Below are 10,185 nucleotides of genomic sequence, written 5' to 3' on the forward strand. Positions count from 1 at the left end.
CGGGTGAAATAGAAGGGGAAAGTGTTCAAGCTTGGTTGCCTCATTGATTGGCCTATAATCAACACACACTCTCTAGTTTCCATTCTTTTTAGGAATGACCAAAATTGTGGAGACCCATTCTAAATTCTCCACTTGATCGATAACTAGAGTAGTCATCAAATTCTCAAGGGTGTGAGCCAACTAAAAACCAACAAAACTAAAAAAAAAAAGGAAAATATAAATCTATCAAGGGAGTATGTGAAGTTTTGGATTTCCCCTTAGTGGAATCCATAGTAATCGGACGAACATAGATGATGGCCTTAATGTTGTCATAATTTCCATGGATTATCAAGGGGAATTGACCAAGAATCTACCTACCAAATTGAAATAGTAATCTTGTGGTCTAAAAGAGGCAATGTGCATTTTCCTTACAATCAAAAACTTGTAGAGATAAATCAAACTACTATAGAACCATTTCCACAACCATACCACAAGTTTCCACAACTTGGTAAGACCATAGAGACCAAATCAAAACTGAGTGAGCCAAAAACATTGCACAATTGAGTGAGCCCACTCAAAAACGGCTCCACTCACTCTCAAAATATTTTTCCAAAATGAAAGAACCCAATGAGAATATGATTTCTTAACTCTGGGAAAAGGTCATGATCAGTGTCATGGAGAGGAAAAGGTCACCCCTCCTTCTCTCTAGACCATTTCACCTCTCAAGGAATGGGAAGACATGACAAAAATGGGGGATGCAACAAGGTAATTGTGGCAAAAAAGTAGTAGCAAGAACAATAGCTAACTCTAAGACCTTTGCCTAGCTACACTAGGGAATTTAAGTCCAATAAACAATTATCCCTATCCCAACCTTGGCCTCACCTCCTCATTTTACTAACCATCACTAAAAAGGAACCTGAAAACCTACAAGATAATTTGGTAGCGCTTGCCCCTTGTGTATTTCCATTGAAGATTTTCTTGAAATCTAGTCCGTATTGTGGAAGGTTATCACACAAAAAATCCCAATGCAAAAAAATGTCATGAAACATAGTTTGGATTAGGTTTTCCTCAACCCAATCCCTAGAAGGAATCAAAACCCAATGCATATCTATAATACTTCCTATACGAACAATCCACGCTACTAGTGGAATACAAAGGCCATACATTTTTTGTGATCTTGGATACAACATGAGGAGTGAGCATAGAAGAAAAACCACATGGGAATAATGACGGAGACTTTCTCTTTATAAAAAAATATGATTGTCCCCTGACTAGCATATCGAAGGCTAGAAAAATGTATGGGACTACTAAAAATGTCCAAGTTATTAGTTGTGGTGTGCAATACATGCACACCTTCTCCATACTAGACTTTGGAAGAGACCCCAATTAACATTTCATATTAGGGAATCCTTTCATGTGGTAGATCATGGTAGTGCAATATTTGGGCTATGGTCAACTTTACCTTGACTGAGGTGACTTTGCAACTACTCTTGATTGGCTGACTCATAATTAAGGAAATCTTGGTAGACACAATTTTTATATCTGGAGGTTTTTTCATCCATTTCTACCACTTAAACTTCTAAGAGATCACTATCCTAGCCTCTTCTTGGAAAGGAAAATATTGTCCTCTCCTCAACAGTCATCACTTTCCCCAATTATAGGCAACATAGTAACCGATTCAAAATCTTCCACTGTTATGCATGTTATGTGCCTAGAATCATGGGCTGTAGGATTAACCCTCATTTTTGCCCCTTCATGAAATCCGTAAAAGTAACCATAGTCCCAATCTTGCACCACTATGAGCTACTGCATGAAAGGATGCCATAATTAAAACATGGTAACTATGGCAAATGTGTGCATGTATTGCACCCCACAACTGGTCATATATACGTTTTTCTCTTGTCCACTATACATACACATTCCATAGAGTCGCAAGCACAATTTTGAATTAATACAGCTGTCACATAGTCTTGATAAGGATGGTGTCCTTTATTGAAAATCTTGTGGAGATGGAACTGAAACAAAACTTACAACAACAAGAAAAATTACCGAGGCTAGACAAAAATAAAGTATCTTATCATGGATCTAAAACCATGCTTGACCTAGAGAGCTCAAACAAGCATAAGAACATCAATAGTGATGTTGACCAAATGAAAAATCTTTTTCTAGTGGTTTTTCTAACCAATGAGGATAAGCACCTCAAGAAGTAAAAAAAGAGTAAACAAAAATGGATGCCTCTCAAAGGAGTTAAAAGGAAGAAAGGAGTTCAATATATATATGTGTGTGTGTGTGTGTGTGTGTGTGTGTGTGTGTGTGTGTGTGTGTGTGTGTGTGTGTGTGTGTGTGTGTGTGTGTGTGTGTGTGTGTGTGTGTGTGTGTGTGTGTGTATGATTCATTGTCTTCAAGGAAATTCAATGAAAACAAGGGATGGACTTTAAAAATACCACTAATCTGGCCAAAAAAGAAACCTACCATGTCCACAAGACCAATACAAAAAAAAACCCCAAGGTTAAAGTTGATGTAGCCTCTACAAAGAAATTGAAAACCTCCAAACAATAATATTGAAAACCAACCAAAGTGGAAATATGAGAGTACATTAGATACCGCTGACGAAGGAAATTTGGAATGGCGGCCTCTACACCAAAACAAACTCCATTGCACCACAAGGAAATGAGATGAGGGCACCACCTAATCTTGGAAGCGTGGACTAGGACCGCTACGCAAAGAGAGAGAGAGAGAGAGAGAGAGAGAGAGAGAGAGAGAGAGAGAGCTATCACTATGAATGAAGCATTAACCTCAATGTGTGTACAAGGAATGGATAACTTCAAGCACTCCCAACACAAATAGCATATAGATTACTAAACAACAACTCAAGATTTAGCCAAAATCCCATCAAGCACTCTCACACACACACATAAAAGATCTCTCTTAATTAACATAAGTAAGAGGAGGGGAGGTTACTAGCACAAAACAATTTGCACTCTAGAATGTGCAAAGAATAGAGTGAATGAATGAGCTTTATGGGCTCATGATGAGTGATACAAAGACTCAATGAGGCTGAGGGAGACTTAAAATTACAAAGGGGGGGGGCTCTATATAGGCAAGAGAGTGATTAGGAGTGAGGTTAAGATCCAAATGCAATTTGTACAAATGAATCTTGATTAGGGACAGTCCACCAATGAAGAAGCTCCTTCCAAGTGATTTGTTGACCAATTTGCAACTAATTGGCTCCATCATCACTTGTGTTGTCTTCACTCCTTCCTCCATAGCTTGAGTCCAAGAGCTTCCTTATTTTAAAATGTAAAGAATCTACATAAAATCAATACATATCTAGTAATAATAGAAAGGGGTTGAATGAAAAATTATGAATTACAACAAGATTAAGCATGATTTGAGAGGTGATTAGAAGAGGAATTTGTGATGGTTTTATGAGCTTGAGAGAGAGGAGGAAGGACGGGAGGGTGAGGAGACTAATGGCTGATTTTTAGAGAAGGACTCAATGTGAAAAAGGAAGGGTTTTCTTGGATCGGAGTGGACATATTTTTGAAAAATCCAGCAAAATCATGTGTCTATTTCCTTCCTTCACCAAGTCTTCCACCTGGGTCCCATCTATTTGAATCATCATATGACTCCAAAGCCATGATGATATGAGCCCCTCATGACCCTTGAATCATGGGTACATGGCTCCACAAACACATCATATCTTTTCTTTTCACATTTACATATTTTCCCTTCCCTTTACCACTAGGTTCTACCTTTCACCTTCTGTGAACTAGTCAAGGAAAAATTCCCATCAAGTCATTTTTTGAATTTTTCCAAGAGGTTGTTCTCACTCTTTCTTTTATTGTAAACCTCTAGAAGCAGGGAAAACCAACAAAATATAGTAACCAAAAAATTTGTGATAGGCTCGGATCACCGCAAACAAATTTTAAAGGAGGCTTAGGAAGAGCTAGTACAAAGAAGTGCAAGCAAAAGAAATAAAAACCTTGTTTCACCTACACACCTTAAACATTCGGCTATATAGGACTAGAATCTTATCTTTGCAATTAGATCTAGTTGGACTAGCAAGTCTGTCCTATGATTGGCTAGAAAGTTCCAAGCAAGTGAACCTAGTAGGACCAAATGAGCTAGTGAATCCTATGACTAGCTAGAAAGGGCCAACCAAGTAAACCTACTAGAACCAGATCATTCACCCAAAATGGTATGGATAGCCACTCACCTAAAAAAGGAAGAATAATTTTGGTTGGTTTCTTGCACCTTCAAAAAATATACAGATGTATTGGCATGATCTTATAAATATTTAAAAGGAGTGGATCCCTCAATCATCCAACATACCATCCCTCTCAAGGATGGTGCCAAGCCGTTGTTGGAATTAGTGTTGCAAGAAAACACACACATCTTGGAGAAGATGAAGAAGCTCAAGGTACACAATAGAGAGTGTATTACTTAGCATGGAAAGATAGATAGCCCTAGAATGATGGGTGTATATACAATGCACAGGGGATAAAATCTCTTTGTGAGGGAAAAAATGCCCCGGCGGTCCTAAGTGTCTTCATACACATCACTACCACATGTATATGGTAACAAATCCGCCCCGGAGTGATGCGGTGAATGAGAGATGGCACATATAGAGTAAAGGGAAGTTCCATGCCCTGAGGACATGATCAGTCCACAAAAAGTAAGCCCAAAGCTTTGCGGAAAGCTTCAAACTTCTCACGAGACAATGCCTTTGTGAAAAGATCTGCAAGGTTGTGTTGTGTTGGCACATAAGCCAAGCTACAACTCTAACAGTAGCAATCCTTGTAGCAAGACCTGCAACATTCTCAACATCGTCTACATCCTCAGAACCAAGGCGTACATCAATGCCCTACAAAATATTCTCGACACCCTTTCACACAAGAACATGTTGCATCATGTAAGCCCACACATCAACAACAGTGGAAGTGAGTGATTGTGCCCACACATCAACAACAGTGTAGGTGAGTGATTGTGTTTAGAAAGATTTTAAAAGAGGAAATTCAGCACTTTAAGCCTCTGATGGAGGGGATACACGGACTATTTCTATGATATGTTAGTGCACTCCCGCACTATTCCTTCCCTATACTCATGCATGTGGGTGCTCCAATTGGATTTTCTCTCCTCAAAAGTGTGATTTAAAGAATTTTTGGAGGTCCTTACGATTCCATGGTTGTGCAGTGCATTGATGGTGAATCGAAGGAATACTCTATGGTTTTTCGCTTGGCAAATTCGCATTGTACTTGTGCTATTGGGTCCAAGTCTACCTAGTTTGATGAAAAAGAATTGATTTTTGTGTTGTTCTTGTGTTTATTTGAGAGTGCATCTTCCATGACTGGTATTTGAGTGTTTTTCTTTGTTTTTTTATTCTTTGAATAACTGTGTTTCTTATCCATCAAGCATTAAACTCTCACAGCCATAGACCCGACACCTTTCCACTTGTCTCGTGAACTTCTTGACATACTTTTTGGTTAACCGATGCAAAATCAACAGAGGTGAGGGTTTGTGATGAGGGAAAATCAAATTTACATGATGAGGTTCTAGCAAGGGAGGGACATCAAATATAAGGTGATTATATAACACACTTGGCAAATAGCACAAGCAAAGAAAATGGAAGGAGCACTAGAAATGGCATTTAATGTAGTGTACAAAACATGTAATATCTTTAAAGGTTATGATCCAAGAAACTACCTTGAATGCTATGCTATTGAGATGAAGCATCAAGGGGTTCATGAAAGGCTAATGATTGTGTCATTTCAGTAATTAGTGGCTCCCATATTTTTTTGACCAAGTCCAAGAGATTGTAAAGGAATGTGGAGACAATTGGGATTCTTTGTCATATGCTTTTACACAAGAAACCTTGGCTTCATCAAATGGAAAATGGAGTACATTGCTACTACAAAAGTAGATGGTGTGCAAGATGTTGGAAATAACAATTTGATACAAGTACCATGCTATACAAGTGATTGCAATCAAACTCATGAAAAGCTGGAAGATATAATAGATGAATGCCTTCTACAAGACAAAACATTGTTACATGCAAAAGAAGAGGATATAGTAAAAGTTGTTCATGCCAACTTTGGTGTTTTAGTTATGGCGCATAACTATTGTGCTTCCTTGTGTGATGCTATGGATTTTTCACATAGACCTATGATCGAAGATACTATGCATGACACTCAATCTGAAAAAGATGCTTATGGTTCATGCTTCAAAGATGTTTGCAAAGCTCCAGATGAAAATAATACTTTTTGTGATGCCAATGCTCTTTGATGTCATCAATATGCTTGTGGATTGGTGAATGAGATGTATTTCAAAGCCATAGGATCTTTTTTGGAGGGGATGCAAGCTGATACACATCCACCCACTCTTAACAATGAGTGGAAGGATATGATGATTACTTGGAAAAAGAGTTGAATGATATGTTTGTGAAGCATAATGAATCTTTCAAGGCTGAAGTTCAAAGGTACTTGAAAAAAGTTGTGATGGTTGAGAAAAAGTATTAAGGAAATATGGCCTATATGCATAGCACATGTGATGAGGATCCACTGCAAGATTATGCTTTCAAGAGGGTCTCTTTTAGGATGATTTTTTGGATGAATATTTGGATGGTTTCCATGCCACATAAAAGGGTTTTGAAAGATATTACTCATGTCATGGATTGGGACAACAAGAACAGGAGGACATGGAGCTTATGGATCACCTAGATGATGCTTTGGAGTAATTTAAAGCTCCTTATGATAGGGGTATCCAAAATTACAATGGGATATATGACCTAAATAAAGAAGAATATGAGAATGAGGTAGAGCTTTTGACATTGTTGGATGAGGTTTTACACAATTTTATGTCTACACAAGAAGTTACGCATGCAGTTTATGAGGCACCAAATGTGATAATGGATAATATGTAGCTTGATAATTTAAGGATGCATCTTGAATTTTAGGATACTACAGTGGGTGACGCAAACTTACAACAGTTTCATGCTATGTGTAATATGTGGGACTTTCTAATGTAACCTTATGACCTAGGAGGACATCATGATGCTTATGCTCTTTGTCAATGTAATTATATGCCCTTCGATAGAGAGGAATGATTTGATGTTCTTGTTGTATGTCCCTCTAATTTTATGCCTATCAATGTAGCTAATGTATTACTTATCATATGGTTGTGCTATTATAAGAGAAATTTTGCATGCTTTCCTTATCATCAAAATTTCACTTTTGGCATTTGATTTTCTCTAGCCATGTTTAAATATCTCTTCTTCATATAGTGTTGTTGTCGTCCAGGTTTTTGGTTTGGAAAGTCATAAAACTTGACATCCACTATAGTCTCCTCTTGACCACTAGGGTTTTCAGAGCACTCATTGTCGCATTCAAAATGCTTGGGAGAATTGTAGAACATCTCTTCCTCCTCTTTTTCATCATGCTCTATCGTTTTGGGCTGATTTGATGCTTGACACTCATGATCTTCTCCTTTAATTGCAATGATCATGTAATATGCTATCACATAATAGCCATCCTTGTTACAGAAATTTGTTGTGGGCCCTTCTTCAATGGCACACAATCTAAGGTCGTCAGAATGTGTTCCCATTCCAAAGGCTCGAGTGCCTCTTTGGGAAAGGATTCTAACTTTTGGGATATAGTCTTTATCTTCTAAATCCCTTTCTAGGATACATTCTTCTTGTTTTAAGCTATCACAATTTGAAGCTTTGCACATTAGGATTTTCCTAACCATGTTGGAAGCTCAGATCCTAATAATGAAGATGAATCAAAATCTTCAACAGGAGTTCTCATCACATCCTTGTAACTACGGTCTTTGAATTCTATCCTGATTGTGGTTTCCACATTTTTTAGGTAAATATGGTCATACTCCCAATCCTTGACCATTTTCAACTCTCATGAATGGTCTTTCAAGTATGATGTCATAGTTGTTCTTCTTGCCAAAATCAACAATGGCAAATGTATACTCATATTCAATTTTTAAGAGGTGACAACCACTTTTTCTAGAAGTCCTACGGGTTTCTCCCTATAACCACCTGTGAGTTGTAGTTTCATTCTGGTTGCTCTTAAGGCAGGTTTTCCCCATTTTTTCCATGTATCCTTTGTAGCAATGCCCACCCCACTTCCACTAACAAGAATTGTCATGGTGGTGGCACTTTGAAATTACTCCGACTGTGTTTAATGCGATAGGCTTGGTGTTTAGGTGAGATTTTTCAAGTTCTTGTATTCCCTCTTGAATTTGCGACAAAGGAATCTTCACCCCAAAAGTTTCTAGATAATCTCCTGCCATAGTCCACACATTTGGGTCGTACTCATAATAGCTCGGCTAATGTTATTATACATGTCACTGGTGTTGGCAAAAATGTATATTAGTCCTTTAGAGTCAATGAACTTCTTGGAAGAGAGTGGTCACCTCCACACTTATAACAAGTTCCTTTGGGTTGTTGGGGTGCTCCTTGAGTAGCTCTTTGCTGATAAGCAGGTCATGATCCTGCTACTCCTCCACTAGCTATGAATAGCAATGTGTGTTTGTCCAAATTGTATCTACCTTCTTTTGAAGTATGTGCAGTAGTTGATGGTCCAACTGACCCAAACATGCTCCAAGGTTCCGACACTTTTGGTTTTTCAGGTGGATAATACCCCGTTTTGGTCATATATCCTCGTAATATGCAAGGATTGGGACAAGTGATTGTTCCTCAGGATCTTCTAGATTTGGTGTATATCTAACTCCTATAGGTCTTATTCCTGGTAGTCGAGGTTGTTTTCCTAAGACTGGTTGTGGTCTTTCGACTCTTACTGGTCTCAAGAAATCTTGTTGTGTCTCTTGGCATTGGTGGGACTTGCACTTGTACTACTTGGGCTTGTGGGGAATAGTGGCATGTCTTTATATAAGCCTTACTGTTATAGAACTCTTCAATCTTGTGATTTGTCCATTTTTGCTCTATCGCACACCATTTAGGTTGATTAACTTGAGGCTTAGCAAACGGAGTAATCCTCCATAGCACTTCTTCGAGAATTGCTCTTCATTTAGAAAATATTTGGATTTTTTGATAGGCTTGGCAAACTTGGATCCACTATGTTGTCACGAGGAATCATAATATAAATCCTTCCTTGTCGAGACGACACAAATTATCTACCAAATATAGAGCTTATTTTGTTAACTCATTCAATGTAGTGCTATTTTTCATGTATAGATCTTTATGAAGAGCTGCATTCCTCAGTCCTTGGATAAATATGGGCATTAACCTTGACTGAGTTTGTAGTTATTCTACTGGAAAGAGCTTCACATATCTTTTCAACCTTAAGGCTACTTTTTGTACACCTTCTTTCTGCTTGAATTTATGGATCTGCGAGATGGTGTTATGAGCTATCTCTCATTGAGATAATTCCTTGATAAGATTGTCACACACCTCCTTGATGGACTCAAAATCCCTAACGTTCCACAGAATCAAACCAGGTGGCAGCGTCCTCTTTGAGAGTTAGTCCAAATCTTGCAAATTTCATTGGAAAATCTAAGACTTTCTCAGATCTAATTACGCATACATATGCTACCACATGATCCTTGGGATCTTTGCTCTCAGAATTACTTCTTCTTCACCCATTTTTGGACCTCAGATGGTCAGATCCTACAATAATCTACAAACCTAAGCATAGGGTTTTCTAGTTCTTGTCTATGAGCTCTCTGTGGTTTGAGATAGTGTAAGGGTTCCTCCTCTAGAGGCATCTCCAAGCCATAATTTTTGGATGGTCTCACGGGTGGTTGTTCCTCTATTTGACCCCTTTCTCTTTGATCTTGTTCTTCCTGTGGGTCTCATGTCCGTGCCGGATTTTTCATTCTCGTTCTTCTCTCATCATAGTAGTATTGATGGAGTGGTGGTGGTTATTCTCCTTGCCTTGACATGGCTTGATAACCACCTCGGTTTGCTTTTTTTTTTATGTTGCATAGTGCTAGATACATGCTTGTCATGATGGCAGTGTAGCTTACTTGGTCTTAAGGGTTGGGCATCGAGTGTCTATTTGTATGTGATGTGGTGTCACAGTCATCTCTAAAGGGATTTGTAGACTTGCTAGGGGTTTGTATGGTTCTTTTTCTCTCTTTAGAATCATGCATCAACAATTCTGGAGTTATCAATATTCATATATTCCTAAGAAGGATTGGCTCATATTCGCATCCATACTTGTCAACCTACATTGT

The sequence above is a fragment of the Adiantum capillus-veneris genome, chromosome 29 (genome assembly GCF_014529385.1).
Source record: "Adiantum capillus-veneris isolate H3 chromosome 29, ASM1452938v2, whole genome shotgun sequence".
Classification (NCBI taxonomy): domain Eukaryota; kingdom Viridiplantae; phylum Streptophyta; class Polypodiopsida; order Polypodiales; family Pteridaceae; genus Adiantum; species Adiantum capillus-veneris.